At 45.6% G+C, this 16,611-nt stretch overlaps 1 protein-coding gene and 1 long non-coding RNA gene across 11 annotated transcripts in view; both read right to left on the reverse strand.

Annotated features, from left to right (window-relative positions):
• LOC104857227 (sialic acid-binding Ig-like lectin 14) overlaps window positions 1-6,220 on the reverse strand; it is a 22,991-nt gene extending 16,771 nt beyond the window's left edge. For all 6 annotated transcript variants that reach the window (XR_002025117.2, XM_019206497.1, XM_019206496.1 and 3 more), the window contains exon 1: window positions 6,026-6,220. The gene's annotated coding sequence lies outside the window, so the exon portion shown is untranslated. The remainder of the gene's footprint in view (window positions 1-6,025) is intronic.
• A 1,907-nt stretch (window positions 6,221-8,127) lies between these two features.
• Window positions 8,128-16,611, reverse strand: part of LOC109117828 — a 10,172-nt gene continuing 1,688 nt past the window's right edge. The window contains exons 1-3 of one of the 5 annotated variants that reach the window (XR_004518040.1): window positions 16,117-16,605; window positions 12,953-14,027; window positions 8,128-11,586 (exon numbers count right to left, since the gene is read on the reverse strand). This is a non-coding gene — a long non-coding RNA (uncharacterized LOC109117828). Of the gene's footprint in view, window positions 11,587-12,192; window positions 16,606-16,611 lie in introns of those variants that run through there. The other 4 variants (XR_002025118.1, XR_004518041.1, XR_004518038.1 and 1 more) reach the window with 4 other exon arrangements.

Here is a 16,611-nt window from a genome sequence, read left to right on the forward strand (position 1 = left end):
CTCCTCCTCCTCCTCCTCTCCTTCCTCTATTCCCTTTCCTTCTCCTCTGACCCCTTCTGTACCTTTTGTGGTCAGCAGAGTTCAAGGCATCAGGTACTGCAGAGCAGAATGAGTACAGAGCAGTTTCAGAAGAATAATCCATAAGGTTGAGTGAAATAAATCAGACGTGCAAGTTTAGATAGTGTGTGTTTTCTCTCACATGAGAAACCTAAAGTATAAATAAATCAAAGAGAAAAGTAAAAGAGATAATAGGAGATGGGGAGACAGATTTTTTTTTACAAATGGAGAGTGGACCAGGAAATGTTGGGAAAGGGGAGAGATGGAGGGCAAGGGGATATAAAGAGAATGAAGATGGGAATACACTACTACTCATTTAAAAAAGAAGAGCAAAGATGATTTCTACTGGACCATGTCAGGAATAATGGCTGAGCCTGAGCATAAAGGGCATTTGCATGTGATTGCGTACTCAGGGATGGCCCTGCTAGGGCGGCAGAGCATGAACAGGATGATGAGGGAGCCCCCTGGTGGCGAAGGAGGCATCCTGGCCAGGAGAAGCAGAGCCAAGCAGGATGAGGGCCACAGGAGTGGCGGAGACGGAGGACCCCTTGCACTTGGAGATCGATTACAGAAGTGAACATGTTACTGAAACTGGGAAACCGCTTTTGCATTCTCAAAGAAGGGCCTTACACAAATGGAGAGACAGAAAAAAGAATGACTCCTACGGCATTGGACCAGAACCGGAAGTAGTGAGCTCATGGGTCCTGTGAATGCAAATGAGAGATGGTTTTCAACAGAGTCAGGAACGAGGAAATGGTACCTGATACCACCCGTAGTAGTTAATGTTCTACCAGTGGGATTCTTGGTTGCAAAAGAAACTGATCTGTGTTAAGAAAAGAAAAGAAAAAACAAACAAACAAAAAAAGAATCCATTCAAGGGCACTGGGCACCTGACAGACTGAATGTGAAAGCCAAAGTCAGAACCCAAGGAGACAGTGAGGGGAGGACCCCAGCCAGCCTTGCTCAGAGACAGCCTCATTCAGAGCTGACTTTAGTCAGATACCTGCACACAAGGCATCCGGTTCTCAGAAGAACAAGCGTCTGCTTTTCAGATCTTCAGCGCTGAGACAGAATTCCTGGCCATAACTCATTCAGCGACAGAATCAGCAAAATAGAGTTCAACTGCTCGCTAGGACTGGTTTTTCTGAAAGTCCCAGCCAAACGCAATGCAAAACAGAGCCACGTGAAAAGGCACAAAGCTGGGAAGGACCTGTGTACCCTCGCGGTAGGCAGTTGGTAATGACCACATACCTAGAACACTCAAACGTAAATGGAAAAGCGACTGCAAGCAATTCAACAGCCCATGTAAGCGTCAGGTTAGATCAGAGTTGCTCAGTTGAGCGCGATTGGCATTTGGAACCGGAAAGCATTTTGCCAGGCTGTGGGGAGAGCGAGTGGCCCGTAAATTACGGGGTGTTCAGCAGCATCTCTGGCTTCTACTCGATAGATGCCCGTAGCATCTCTTCCCCCACCCAGTTAGTAAAACGAAAATACCTCCACATTTGTGAAATCCATCCTGGGGAACGGACAAAAAGTACCCATACTTGAAATGGGTCGTATGGTTAATTTATAAAAGTTAATAACTTCCATACATTAAAAGATAATCAATTGAAAATTATTGCCTCAAGATCATCTTGTATTTGTCAGGAATGGTTTTGTGTACGGCATGAGACAGGGATCTGGTCTACTTGTTGACTTATCCTAAGATCCGATTAGTATATAGGTCTTACATTTTGCCGCCCTAAAAACCCCTTGATTATGAATTCCAAGGTTTATCGACAAATCCCCTTGGAGTTTTGGGGTCACATTGCCTGTGAAAGATAACAGTCTGGTCTTTGCAAATCTCATGTTTCTACTTCATTTTACCTTCCTGTTCAGCTATCTTTTCCAGAAACAATGATAATCGTGGTAAGTGGGCCCCTGCCTTGTTCCTGGCTTTAACTCTAACAACTTTAGAGTTTCACCATTATCACCAGTGATTTCTATATTTCTTTAGCAGGTGAGGTAGCTGGGTTCTGTTGGATTCCATAAACTATTTCTGATATACCAGTTTTGATTTTTCTCTGTGGCCTTTTGTCAGAGATACCTTTTTACCATTTTTGCTGTGTGTGGGTTTTGTTTTTTTGTTTTGTTTTGTTTTGTTTTTTGTACCAGGGATTGAACTCCAGTCCTTGCACTTGCAAGGCAGGCCACCGAACCACTGAGCTAAATCCCCGGCCCTGTGTTATTTTTATTTTAAGCCATTATGATGCATAGATAAATGATTCTTACATATAGCATGTATAGTGGTAATAGTGCTTTTCACAATAGTAGCAATGTTATTTTTCTGGGATGTCCAATATGGTAGCCGTTAGCTCCATGTGGATTTTCAGCAGGTGCAATATGGCTAGTGTGACTGAACAAAGATATCTTTAATATGATACATTAGCCTTTTATATCTAGTTCAATTTAGCTTGCAAATTAAAAAAAAATATTTGTGCACCCGATTAAGATGGGCCTAACTTTCATTTGATGTTGGGCTTTGGTATAGAGTTTATCCTGTATTAGCATCCCAAAACTTGGAAAATAACAAAGTTTTTTTTGTTGATTTTTGATATAATTTACTGATTATATCCTTTGGACGTAAAGCTTTTCTTGTGTGATGATTTTTTACCACTAATTCTTCTAAATTGTAGAACTATTCAGATTTTCTATTTTTTCCTGAAGTGATTGTACTAAACTGAATATTTTAGAAATTTTTCATTTGCTCTAATTTCAAAGATATTTATATAAAATTGTTCAAAATATTATCTTTAATGTCTATCAAATCTCTGGTTGTGTTCTGTTTTTTTATTCCTGATATTAGCTAAATATCCCTTCTCTCTTTTCACAGTGGTTAAGCTCACCAGAGGGTTATCAATTCTATTATTCTTTCAAAGAACAATTTAAAGCTTTGATTAATTTTTTTGATTATTTTGTTCCACATTCATTTTGCCTTTTGAAAAGAAATATCCAATTTAATTTAGCTTATTTATCTTCTAAAAATATGCAATTAAGATATTCATATCCCTCAAAATATTTTTTAACTTCTAATTTGACTGCATAGTTGACCCATGAACTTTATTTTTTTTTTTTTTGTACCAGCGGTGGAACTCAGGACCTTGTGCTTGTGAGGCAGGTGGTGGAACCAATGAGCTAATCTTGAACCTTTAAAGACTGATTTCTTAATTTCCAAACCTTCAAGAATCCAATAGTTTTGTTTTAGATTTTCACTCTAACTGTGAAGTAGTCAGGAAATACACTTTCTATGATGTGAATCTTTTGAAGTATGAGTTTTTTTATGTTTAGTCTATGGTGAAATTTTACAAATATTCCTCATGAGCTTTAAGGACACTAGAAAGATTACAGATTAAAAATAATTCTTGCATTCTGAAAGTTATGAGTGCAGGGTTTTGTCTTTTGTTCAAATCCATTTATTAATTATATTTTTAAGATTTTCCATATATTTACTGATTTGTTTTACCTGCTCGTTCACTGCATTATTTGTTTGTTTGTTTTTTGGTACCAGGGATAGAACTCTGGACCCTGAGCTTTTGAGGCAGGTGGTGGAACAGCTGAACTACACCCCCAGCCCCTCCTGCTTGTTCATTAATGAGCAATACTTATACCATGATTTCCCACTGCTTGTAAATTTGTATTTTTTTGTAGTTCTGTCAACTTTTGCTTTATATATTTTGAAGCTCTATGATTCAGTGAATACTAAGAATTTTACTATTTTGAGGAATTGAAACTTTTATCCTGTGGTATGATCCTTTGTTTCTGGTAAATAAAGCCATGTGCCTTAAAGTCTATGTGGTTGACATTTATGCAACCACGTAGCTCTGTGGTGAGAATGTGCCACACTGCGTGTCTTCTGTCTGACATGCCTGCATGCGTGTTTTAGATGCATCTTATAAAATGCATAGTTAGGTTACTATTTGTGTGTGTGTGTGTGTGTGTGTGTGTGTGTCACATGATTTTAACGGGAGCCTTACATTATGATTACTACAACTACTAATGTATCTGGGTTTCGGTCTAACATATTTGTGCCTTCATTGCATTTTGCCTTTTTAATCATTTTTTTCCCCCTGACTGCTTTTGGACTAGTAGGTATGTTTCTCTTCCCTAGTTCATTTCTCTTCTATTAGTTTGGAATTAAGTTTCAGTTATACTAGAGATTGTAACTTGCACACTTAATAAAGTCTACAAGTTGTTTATGCCTCCTCCGAGACATTAGAAAACTTAACTCTATTTGCACATGTCTAATATCTCACTATTTTCTCTTATTTTGTACCTATCCTATTTTCAAGCCTCTCAGCCATTTTTACTGTGCTGCAATTGCTGTAATTATTGCCAGTGGTGGAATACGATAGAGGGCAGGTGGAGGGGCAATCACTGGGAGATGAAGTGGCTCTTAGTCACCTTGGTGATAAAGGCCAGTGTGAAGACCGAGTGGCAGATAGGCAGCCTCTCACTGACTTGGAGACCAAACAAAAATGAAAAGATAAGCTCAGGCCCCACATGCCCAACTCAAGACACATGTTGGAAATATCAGAAAGTATTTATGGCTACCTTAAAAGAATCCCTTATCTCTCTCTACCACTCTGCTAGCTAAGGCTCAACTCCTGGTCCTCTACACTAAGCAAACAAACAAAAAAATGAAGGCCAGGAGGTGGAATTATATGCAACCACACAGAAAAAGATGACTTGTGGTGGGAAGGTCTGTCTCAGGCTGTTATGGTGCCTTCAGAGAGCCGGTACTTGGTGACGTTGAACAGCACAGATTTTGTCTCAAACCAGCGCGATATGTCCTCCCCACTCCACAGCTGGAAAATACAATATCAGCACCCAGAAGGGCAGGCAGGAGGAGCCCCTCTTGCTCTTTCCATCCATTCAGTAAAAAGCCCAGGAGGCCGTTGGTTGGTGGCAGGCTCCAGGCCCAACAGACCAAACCAACCAAAATGGAGTCTCTTATGCCAAAGTTCCACACACCAGGCACAGCCACGTTGCTAATCTCGGCTTCCGAGCAGTGAGAAGAGAGAGATAGTAACCAAATCCCCAAACAGGCCAGTTGTAGCTGACATGATAAGAAAGCCTCCTCGGCTTTTAACTGTTACAAGCAAAGTAAAATGGAAATAGCACATCTTTGTTTGGTTCTCAGCTTCTGCTTTCCTCAGCCCTCCTCTTCTTTGGAAACCAAACTCCTCTGGCTCTGCTCATTGGAGCACCATGGAGAATGAAGGGTTGCTGATTCAAAAGTGACAAATAAAACTGATTAAGACCTTTAAATTAGCTGAGGGTGGTGGTTCATGCCTATAATCCCAGGTCTTGGGAGGCTAAGCAAGAGAATCAGTGTGAGTTCAAGGCCAGCACAGGCTACACAGTGAGACCCTGTTTCGAATAATTGAAAAAAAAGTCTTTAAATGTGTTGTAGCTTTGCCTTTTGACACACACAATCATGCACTTCTGCATTTTTAACTCCCAAGCTTGCAACCTTGGAGTGGGTGGGCTTGAGAGTCCTAGTGTCAAAGGAGAAGCATTTATACCAAAGGACATGGTCACGAGTCCTTTAAAGTGGAAGCCATTTGGGCTAAGACAAGATGCTCACCAACCAGCGGGGAAAGAGTTGCTAGTAAAGCTAGTTGGCTGATCCAGCACATTATGGGGAAAGTGGGAGGAAGAGGGATTAGCCTTGGCACCCAGAACATTCACCAGGGAACCTCTTCAGACCCCTGGGTCCAGAATAATAGTCAGCAGGAAACCGCAGCAAAGCAATAGAGAGAGGAAACACTGATAACCCAGGTTCCTTTGGGTTTTCCTGCTGGGCCCAAGTCCCCAGCAAGTAAAAGTATACGAGGAGGTAAGGAGGGCATAAAAGTGATTGTCAGTGTAGCCTCACACACACAGGACTCTGGGTTGTGTTTATGGGAACTAATTGTCTCATTCCCACCTCATTTTCGCCCTGCTATCGGATGTGAAAAGCACTGCAGGTGGCTGCTGTAATCAAGCAGGGCTGGAACAGCACCCACGACCCCGCAATGACAGGAGAGCACCGGAATCCTCGGATCCTCGGATCCTCGTAGGCCTCCTCAGCTCAGCTCTGGGAGGCTGGCTCTCCGGACAGCATCCTCTCCTTCCCCCTGCCCACTGGGATGAGCCAACAGGAGGCCACGGCAGGGCACTAGAAGGTGGAAGGGAAGGAGAGCCTTGCTCCTCCTGTTCCTTCCCCTGGGTTCTGACAGTACCTGCTCTATCACACAGGCCCCATTTGTCTCCAGCGGACCACCCTGGGAGGCTATGGCTCCTGCTGACCACGGGCACTGCCCTCCTCCCTCCAGGCACTAATGGCTTCTCTTGCTGCTTACCCTTGGATCCCTTGTTGGGCCTCTTAATCCTGCCCACCTCTCTTTCTAGCCCCTTCATTATTCTTTGCTTAGTTACTCTCCTGAATGCGCCACTGCTTTTCCTATTGAGGAAAGCAAGTCCTTTCCTCACCGTCTTCTTGTCCTTGTGCCTTCAACTCTCCGCATGTCACCTTTCTTCTGCTATAGCGAGGTCCTCTATCCGAGAGGGCTCCATGTGTCACAGTGCTACCACTTGGGGCCCACTTCCACTCCTCTTTCCCACCCCCAGGAGATGGTTAAAACCAGCTCGTTCCTATAATCAGCATAAGCAAATGCTCTTCTGTTAAAATGCAGCTTTGTACGTTCTCCTTGCTTCTCGCTTTCCAAATCTCAGCTGGGAAATTCCTCACTAGACTGAACTCTCTCTCATGACTTTAAAGAAACCCTTAAAATGTACAAGTGCTTTGCGCTTTTGTAAAGACTGCTGGTGGTACTGCATCCAGCGCCTTGAGCAGTTCTCAGCAGAATGGTCATCTACCTAGCCCGGTCCACCATTGTCCAAGAGAAGGGAGTCCCAGCCTCTCTTACGTTTTCTAAGATCTTAACATGCAGTTGATGGTTCACACAGTCACTTGTGAAGAATCTGTCCTTAAAGCTTAGATGAGAAATAGGATGATAGATTAAAAAAAGAAAAGGAATAGGACGATAGTGCAAGGGATTGACTATAAGACATAAAAGTTGGAAGTCGGTTAATTATCTTTTGATACATAACAAATTACTCCAAAGTCAAGCTGCTTAGCATAGCTTACATCATTTTGCCATTGTTTCCCTGGGCAGGGCACCTGAGCACAGCTGTCTGATCCCTTGCTCCCATCTCTCTCCAGGCTGGCATCAAGGGCCAAATCAGGGTCTGGGTCTCGTCTGAAGACCACCGGGGCACACATGACCCACTGCCACGTTTGCTACTGGGCCGTGCCATCGCTTAGTTCTCTTAGGGCTCTGGGATGGGAGCCTTGTTTCTGGCTAGCTGTGGGCCCCAGGCACCCTTCAGGTCCTTACCACGTGGGCATTTCCAACACAGCAGCCCACAGTGTAACCACTTAACTTCATAAAACACCGGTCCTGCAGGGAGTTTGCACAGTCTTTGGCGGTCTAGCAGGGATGCAAACATCAGGAAGTGAGACCATTAAAAGAGACCTTAGAAGGTGGACAACCTCATGAAAATGACTTCTGAAGTTGCACCTCCATCTCAGCTGTCAGTGCTCATTCCAGCACCTTGCAGAGGCACAATGATAGCAGTTTCTACTGCACACATTCTCTGTGAAATAGTTCCACCCTCCAAGTGCTTTCTTTGGTCTGGCTCCCTTTTCAGCAATTTCTTCCAAGAAGCTACTTTTTCTGTGGGTCACTTTCATTTTCAGCCCAGTCCTGCTGTATCAGTACTGGCACCTGCATAATGCACTGGCTCCGTCTTGCTTCAGTAACTCCTTGAACATAGAGAAGCTGTTTGGCTGTCCTGTTCCTGCTTGAACACTTCATGTGAATACAGACCTGAATCTGCATGACAGGAGTCTGACTTTGGCTCAAGATGGATGCAAATGCGCCCTCACCAGGGTCCTGCCCTGAGCAGTCATTTACTTTACCTAAGACTGAGCTCATCTGTGGATGTTGATGTAGTATTTAATCGTGACGTTTGTAATGTTGTATCTTTTTTTTTTTTTGTACCTGGGATTGAACTCGGGTCCTTGATGTTTGTAATTTTGAATCCACTGATAGTCTTTGCCTTTTTTGGGTTCCATCGTCAATGACAAGTACCACTTCTATTCTATATACATTCTGTAATTCATATCCTCTGTGTTTTAACTATGTGCAAGACTGAGATATATCTCAACAACTAAGTAGAAATACAGCTCAATTAGTCACAAATCAAATAAAAAGTCACTTGGTTATTTCTTCGTACCCACGTTTCCCACGCAACCTGCTGAAGCTGTACACAGTGACTACAACCATTCTGTACATGGTTTAATAACGTCCAGAACAAATTTTTTAAAGCATGTTGTCTAGAAAGCACTTTTAAGAATCATAGCTTGGGCCCACTTTGAAAAGCCCCCGTTTTCCAAAAATAGTTGACAGTACTGTGCAGTCAACTTGACAGATTTCAGGTGTCGGCTTCAGTAGACTGAAAATTATGAAGAATTTATATTTTTTAAGTATTCTTTCAAAACCTGTTGTTTTGAAGTTTGATTAGTGAGAACAAAAGGTGTCCGTGGCACATCCCTGCTAGCACTATATTTTCCCCACGCTCTTTGCAGTCTTTGATGCCTGCGTCAAAGATGGATTATCATAGAAATTGTCGTACATGAGTTTAGATGATGTTATTTCCACTTCAAGAAACTTAAGTCGGCAGGGTTGTTAGCCTTCCAAAAATTCATCTTCACAAATGTGACAAATCTTCAAATAACATTTTTCTTAAAAGATGTATGACCTAATTGGAATCAAATAACTTTACAAAATCAAATGCAGTTACTAAAGATTATTTTCTGTAACAGTGTGGATGCTGGAATAGCAAATAATTCTACAAAGCCTGCTGCCTATCACAAAAATGATCTCTGGCTTTCCATCTTATCTAATCTTTGCTGTCCTGTCTTATGATATTATTTACATTTGTTGCAAGTACTTGTTGGTTCCAAGAGGAGAAAAAACATTCTTCCTAACGACATATCTAACCAAAGCACGTCTAACATTTTTTACCAACACAAGTCTATTTCCTGTGTTGTGTAATTATGCAGAAATCCTCAGTTATTGTGGGTGTCAAAGGCATGCTGTAGTGGGGACACTGCTTGCCCAGCTGCAAAGGAAGTTGGTGACTGACAGCCCTCAGCTGATTCCTGCATCCCAAAGAAGCCCTCAGATGGGGGCAGCTGCCTCCCCAAGGCCACAGCCCCTGCCCGGTCAGCCAATGCCCAGTGGTGGGTCTGTTGGAGCAGAGCAAGCAGGAGGTCATGGGTCTAAAGCTGTCTCTGTATTCTGAGTTCCTACCTGACAAACAGTAGCCTTAGAGTGCAATTAAACCAAAACCTAAGAGACAGAGACAGATTGTGTGTGTGTGTGTGGAGGGTGAATTTGCTCCTCCCAATTCTGCAGTGTCTGTTTTGGGGATGCTGGCATCTGGAAGGCCTTCTTGCTTTGTCATAGCATGGTGGAATATACGAGGGTAAAAGAGAACAAGAGAAATTGACCTCGTAGCCTCAGGTCCTTCTAGAATCCACATTGATCCACTCATGAGGGTGGAACCCTCATGTCCCAAACAGCTCCCCCAGGCCTCACCCCAAAATCTGCTTTTTGGGAGACACACTTCTCTCAGCACTAACTTCAGCATGCTTTGGGGTAACAAATCACCAGGTGTCAGCCGGTACAAGGACGGAGTTCCCTGAGAGGCAGACCTGTGGTGGGAGCGGCCAGGGATGATCAGGGTTGACAGGGTTGTCAGATCTGCCTCGGCATTTGCCTTGAAGCTCTCCACTCATGCTGCTGGGTGGTGCTCTCCAGCCCTCCCCGGGACTGCGTGACGCCCCACTGCCCCATTCTCCAATCACACTTTGCTTAAATAAACGCTGTTAAATTTAATTTGTGTAGCTTTTTGCAAATGAGGAAGGGATCAAGGGACGGAGGGAGAGGGGAAGCAGGGAGAGGAAGTGGACAGGACTGAGATGTGATGTGTTTATGCTCCCGCGATGAGGGCACTCATTACGTGTGGCAAGCGTGTGCTAATCAAAATGTTTCTGAAAAATAAAAACTAATCTGTCAGATTTTTAAATTTTCTTTTAACAGGCCAGTGTGTGTTGTAAGGCCTGGCCCCTCTTCCCCTACTCAGGAAGCCTGTGGGATTGGCTGAGGCCTTCCTGAGGGCTCCACAGAGAAAGGTTCAACTTCTCCCACCCCGAGTCCTGTCCCCTTATCTCCCCGGGGCATGGAGACTCTGAAGGCCCCCAGTTAATTTGCTGAACTCAAACTTGTGCCCCAGAGTCCATCTCCTGAAGAAACGCCTTCAGCCTGCAGGCTTTCACACTCATCAATGGTTATTTCAGCCACTCACTCCTGTAATTATATAATTACATGCACAGAAACACATATGCACACACGCACGCACGCACAGGAGTGTGAACACACACACACGCACGCACACACGCACGCACTTAGACCTCAACTGAATGAGACAGTTTTGACCTGGAACAAACACAAGACTCACAAAGTTATACGAAAATGTTTAAAGTTGAAAGGTTTTCAAGAATCGCTGGAAATAACGTGATGGTCTGTATTATTCATACTATTACCCGGATCGGACGTGACGCTAACGCAATCGTTCCCACATTCCCTGAGGCCACACACGTTCAAAGGAGGCCAGACATGGCCTTGAAGCTGGCAGTCAGTGCTTCAGTCTTCAGAAGACTGACGTGAGACAAAACTACACAGAAAAATGTGAACAAACCCTGAGACTGAAACTGGATTTCGACGCACCACAAGTGTATGACTACTCATGGGTTTGTGACTTAAGCACGGAGGAAAAGCACGTGAGACACACAGCAAGGATGGTGCATCAGTTTCCTAGGGCTTCTCTGACAGCACCACAGAGCGATGTATTCTCTCATGTGAGTGGAGCCTAGGCCTTGGAGAGCTGTGCTCTTCCTAAAGGCTCCTTCCTGCCTTGTTCCAGCCTCTGGTGGCTGCCAGGGTCCTCGGGACAGAGGTGCATCTGTCTAATGTCTGCCTCTTTGCCATGTGGTCTTCCAAATCTCTCCTCGGGCACAGCAGACCCTTAATCACGGGGGTATTCACCCCAGATACCCATGGGTGACTGGAACCACGGACAACACGTGTGTGCCTGTGATGTATGTGTGCTCACCCTAAGATACAGTTTAGCATATAAATTCACCACAGCAAGAGATTAACAATAAACAATCTCAAACAGCAATCACAGTAGCAGAGCGGTAAATGGGAATGTGGGCTCTCTCGGATCATCTTACTGTCCCGCACTTGCCTTCCTGCGCGGCTATGAGACGGCACAGCACCTGCTGACGCGATGCAGGAACATGAGGGTTTCGGCCTCGTGAAGCTGCTGGACCGCTGGCCGTCTGTCAGGAGCAGGATCGTGGAGCCATGCAGACACCTGAAGCCAAAGAAGGGGAAACCGGGAACCAAGGGCACAGCCTGCGGATCTCGCTCCTCCTAAGGGTACCGGGGTTATTGGATTTAGATCCCACCCCAATTCAGTGCGATCTCATCTTGATTACAACAGTCAAGACCTCAGATGAGGTCACATGCACAGGTACTGGGGATTAGGACATCAGCATATGTTTTTGGAGGTATGATTCAGCCCATAATAGGATAAATGATTTTGGATTTTGGACCGGGAAAACGGGCAGAAACAGAGGGACCAATAAAGGTAAGCAAAGGAAAAAACCTCTTTAAGAATAAATCGCCCCAAAAGAAAAAAATGTGTGATAATGAAAAAAAGGAAATAAAGTGTTTGTAGATGGGGAGGGGAGGAGAGGGTGAAGGGAGGGCAGGGACAAGGGGAAAAATGAGAACAAAGACCCGTCTTGTAGAGGTACAAGATCCCAACAATGAATGTAACTGTACTGTGTCCCTAAAATGTACCAATAAACTCAATTAAAGCTGAAAAAAAAGAATAAATGGCCCTATTTTATTAAATAGAGCAACTTAATAGATTTGTCAAAATAGACAGGACAAACGATTTTGGGTGGAGAGTTACCTGAGAATGGGCAGAAAGAGAGGAGTCAATAAAGGCAAGCAAAAAAGAAAAAAAAAATTTCTGTAAGTACAAATTGCTTTGTTTATATAAACTTAGCCAGCCCATACTACATAGTGAAATCCTGTTTTAAAAAACCAAAATAAATTTTAAAAAATGATAACATTATATGTTTGTGCATAAAGAAACTGGAGCAAAGAGCTAGCTGTCTATTAACTGGTAGGAATAACATCAGATAATTCTCCTATGTGCCAGGCACTTTCTTCCTTCAATCCCTTCCCTCATGTCTCCATCCTGTGATGAAGGTGGCTATTATCAACCCCATCATACTGATCACAAAACTGAGGCACTGAGAGACACGGCTGGTGGAGTGGGGAAACCAGGACCCAATCGCAGGCAGTCCAGCCCAGACTCTATGCTTTTTATCTCCTTGCTACATACACAAGACAAGGCTGTTCTTGGAAAATGAAAACATTGTCCATGTGTGTGAATGCTTGCATCTTTTCAAAGACATAAAATCAAGGGTTAGGATCAAAAGTAAAACCTTGGCTTCTAGTCAGGTAGTGGAGGTCATGGATGAATGGTCTGATTACCCTGTTGGTGATATATGTCCGGGCCAAGTTTTGAGAGGGAGCCTGGATATTTCTGCTTCTAGCATGACATTCTTGTCAGTCTCATGGAATGTGGACCGTCTGGGGAAAAGCTATTACCAGAGGTAGGTGAGGTAGATGGCAGCTGAAAGGCTTGTAAAAACCATACCCACCTCAGGATCCTTGTTCCTCGGCCCAGCCTTCCCCGACCTTTGCTTAGATATAGAGAAGAGCGGCTGAAGATGGTCCACACACGGGATCAGCAGGAGGTGTGGTGCACGGCTAGGTGAGGTGTGGGAAACCCTTCCCAAATAATCACTCACTTCCCCAGGCCCTTGTCCAGAAGAGAGCAGAGAGTGGGAACAAGATTCATCTCTCCCACTTCCGCTCCAACACCAAAACTTTGCCCCTACAAGTCTACCAGGCACAAATTGCCATTTTGGACTAATACAGCGATCGGAGCACCCGCTGCGTTTGAACGGTCTGTGTTGTTATATATCTGAGGATTGTCCCACCTGTAAGGAATAACCGGTATCCCGGGAGCGTCCCGGGTTTAGTCTTGATCCCTCATGCAGGGTTGTCCAACTCAGCGTCCCCTGGGTATTACATGCGAGCTGTTGACTCAGACCAGGGCAGGTAAGGGACAGCTGTCCTCCCGTCTAGCTGTTCTTGTTTCAGAAACTTGGGGATGGCCTCGTGAAGGGCAGGGAGTTTCTACTTTCCACCGGAACGCTACTCCAATGGGGAGCAAGCGTGGTGGCATCAGCGCCTCAGGAGTTGTTAGAACGGTGGCTCCTATGTCTAAGTGGAATGAATGGAACCAGGGACACAGGGTAGTCAAGTCTGACAGGTACGGTGGCACTTGTGTGCCGGTATCTGATGGGAAAGATGCATCTCAGCGCCAGGCACCGATGGGAAAAGTAGCCCCTCTGTCTCCAGGTTTGATAGGAACGCAGGTCCTGAAACTCAGGGATTTGTGTAAAATTACAACAGATGTGTTTTAGGCGCTGAAGGGTTTGGAGGCCCATGCACCACACAGAACGATAGAAACAGTGGTCCCCACGACTGACTTATGCAAATGGAGGCCTACCTAATGTTTCAGGAACTAATGAGAGCTATGCTCTTGTCCCAGGATGTAAGCAAATTCCAGCCTAAAGCATAAATCATTTGATACTCACCCATCCCTCCACTCATTCATTTCACAGTTTTCAGTACCCCTGCTCTGAGCCGCACCCATGTTGGGCGATACTGAGGACACAGAAAAAACTCAGATGGAGACTGTGCCCTCAGCGAATTCCCAGAGACAGACACCCATCCAGACATCGCAACACAGCAAGATCAGGCAGGACAAGCGGCCAGCACCATGAGGCAGCCCCGTCCACGGGGCACCTGGCATGGGCGTGGAGGGACAGTCTCTGATGTCGAGGCACAGTTCAGGGACCGACACAGGCAGCTTCGTAATCACAGGGGAACTTGCAACGTGTGTGGCAAGGTCTAAGCGTGCCCAGCATCGATCCCCAGTGGTAGCTCATTCTGTGAAGCAGGAGCTCTCTGCCCCAAGAAGTAACTGGGAGTCAGAGCAGCCTGAGTTTGACTCCCTGGCTCTACCTGACGCTTATTTTGTGAAAGAGTAACTCATTATTCAGAACCTTGGTTTCCTTATCCTTACAGGAAAATGACGACTTTCCAATAATAAGGTGGCTTTGTAATCAACGGTGTAATGCATAGTAAATAACTCGTCTGGGCACTGGCCCCAAATAATCATGCAGTAAAAAGTGCGTGTTGTTACGATGGCCATCTCTGTTCCTATGGTGACAGTGTTATCCCCTCGTCAGGGGAGGGAGTAATACATTGCGAGATCCCCAGGGAAGTCCTGAAACCTCAGGAAGCACTGAACACTCTTATCCCGTGTGTCTTTCCTAGACATGCAGACCTACGTCAACATTTACTTTTTACATAAGGTACACTAGCAGATTAATATCTACGATAATAAAACAGAGCGATTGTAACTGCATTGTAATAACAATTCCAGCAGCCCTTGGGTGCCATTAATAAATAAAAGAGATTATTTGAACCCTAGCTCTGCAGTGCCTCCACAGTCCGTTGATAACTACGCGGACTTGAGGCAGTTATTAAGTGACTACCAGGCACAGGTAGCACAGGTTCGCCTGACAAAGGGATGGCTCGGGTCCCGGAAGGATGGTGTGAGCTCTCACTACCTTGCTTATGAGGTGTTTATTTCTGGAATTTTCCATGTCTTTTTTTTTTTGGTACCGGGGATTGAACTCCGGTCCTTGCCCTTGCAAGGCAGGCCACCGAACCACTGAGCTAAATCCCCGGCCCTTCCGTGTAATATTTTAGAGCCGCAGTTGATTGTAGGCAAAAGAAACTTTGAAAAATGAAATCACGGGCAAGGGGAGATCATTATAGGAACTATGAATGAATTTTAAAAGCCCTAGAAGTATTTATCAAATATCTGGGTTCTGAGACTTAAAAGCATTGGATGAAATTTTATTTCTTAACACCCAAACCAGAGGATTTGAATAAGCGTATGGGCTAGTTTGTTTGTTTTTTTAAATCCCAATTTCTCAATGAACTGTATAGATTATGGATAAATAGAATACTATACAGCCATGAATGTGGTAGCTCTAACAGCATGGATATGGGGAATCATTAAGGTATCGTGTTTAAAAAAACACTGAAGAATAATATGACTCCCTCTCAGGACAAAAAATACAAAAAGAGGCTGGCACAGCACGTGTGTATACAAGTGTAAAATTCCTCTGGAAAGGTGCGCAAGAAATTAGTAAGTAGAGCTGTCCTCACAGGGACGGGTGGGGTGCTTCTCCAGAGGCGGAGCTGGAAGGGAATCCCAGGACCAAACATCATCCTTGGCCTGCGTGTCCTCCCTGAACTGCCCAGCACTCGCTGTCCACTAGGCTCCAGAGGCAGGCAGCATCTTCTCTCTCTCTCTCTCCTGGCTCCCCATTGGGACTGAACCCTTTCCCTCAGCTCCTGGCCGGGATCCAGCTTCCTCTTAAACCCTCCCGCCAGCGCCAGCGGTGCAGACGCCCCGACATTCTCGGCCCCACCCCTTCCTCTCGGCCTCCGGGTCCTAGCCCCTCAGTGCAGGGGATGCCTCCATCCCAACCTCGCTCACGCTCTCAGAAAGGATGGACATTCGGACCTGATCCTTGCTCACAACCCTCCGTGGCTCCCGCGCACCCTTGCAGGACCAAGTTCCTGGCCGGGCCTTCCCAGCACAGAGAACGGCCCCGCCCATTCACCCCAACCTCTCCCAGCTCCTTGGCTCCCGGCCCCAGGGCTGTGATCAGACCTGACTGCCTCGTTGTCCTCCGGAATCACCTTGGCTTCCTGCCTTTGGACCTTTGCCTGAGCCGTGCCCGCGGCCCGGGACGCCCCGACTGCTGCCCTCCACGATTCCGGTCTAACTTCACGCCCTCTCGGCCGGCCGCCCGGGGACCCGCGCCGTGACCCTCCCCATCACCCCACTTGGGGACTTTCTCCCACTGGGTCCGCCTCCCTCCATCAGACAACGCGTGCCGTTTCCAGGGGGCAGATCTGGGTCCCCAGGGGCTCGGGAGAGGACGAAGCACCGAGAGGGAGGAGAGCCGGACCTTGCCTGGGGAGGGGGTGTAAGGAGGACCAGAAGCGGGCAAAAGAAAGACGGGAGAGGAAGGAAGGCTGGAGACAGCAGGGAGAACACTGGGGGGAAAACAAGAGGAAGAAAAGGAGAGCCTAAAACGACAGCGCGCAAAGGACGAAAGGTAGAAGGGAAGGGGGGAGGCCGGGCCGGGAGCGCGGGCGCGGG

Source organism: Fukomys damarensis, unplaced genomic scaffold (assembly GCF_012274545.1).
Source record: "Fukomys damarensis isolate Sample0158 unplaced genomic scaffold, DMR_v1.0_HiC HiC_scaffold_19, whole genome shotgun sequence".
Lineage (NCBI taxonomy): Eukaryota > Metazoa > Chordata > Mammalia > Rodentia > Bathyergidae > Fukomys > Fukomys damarensis.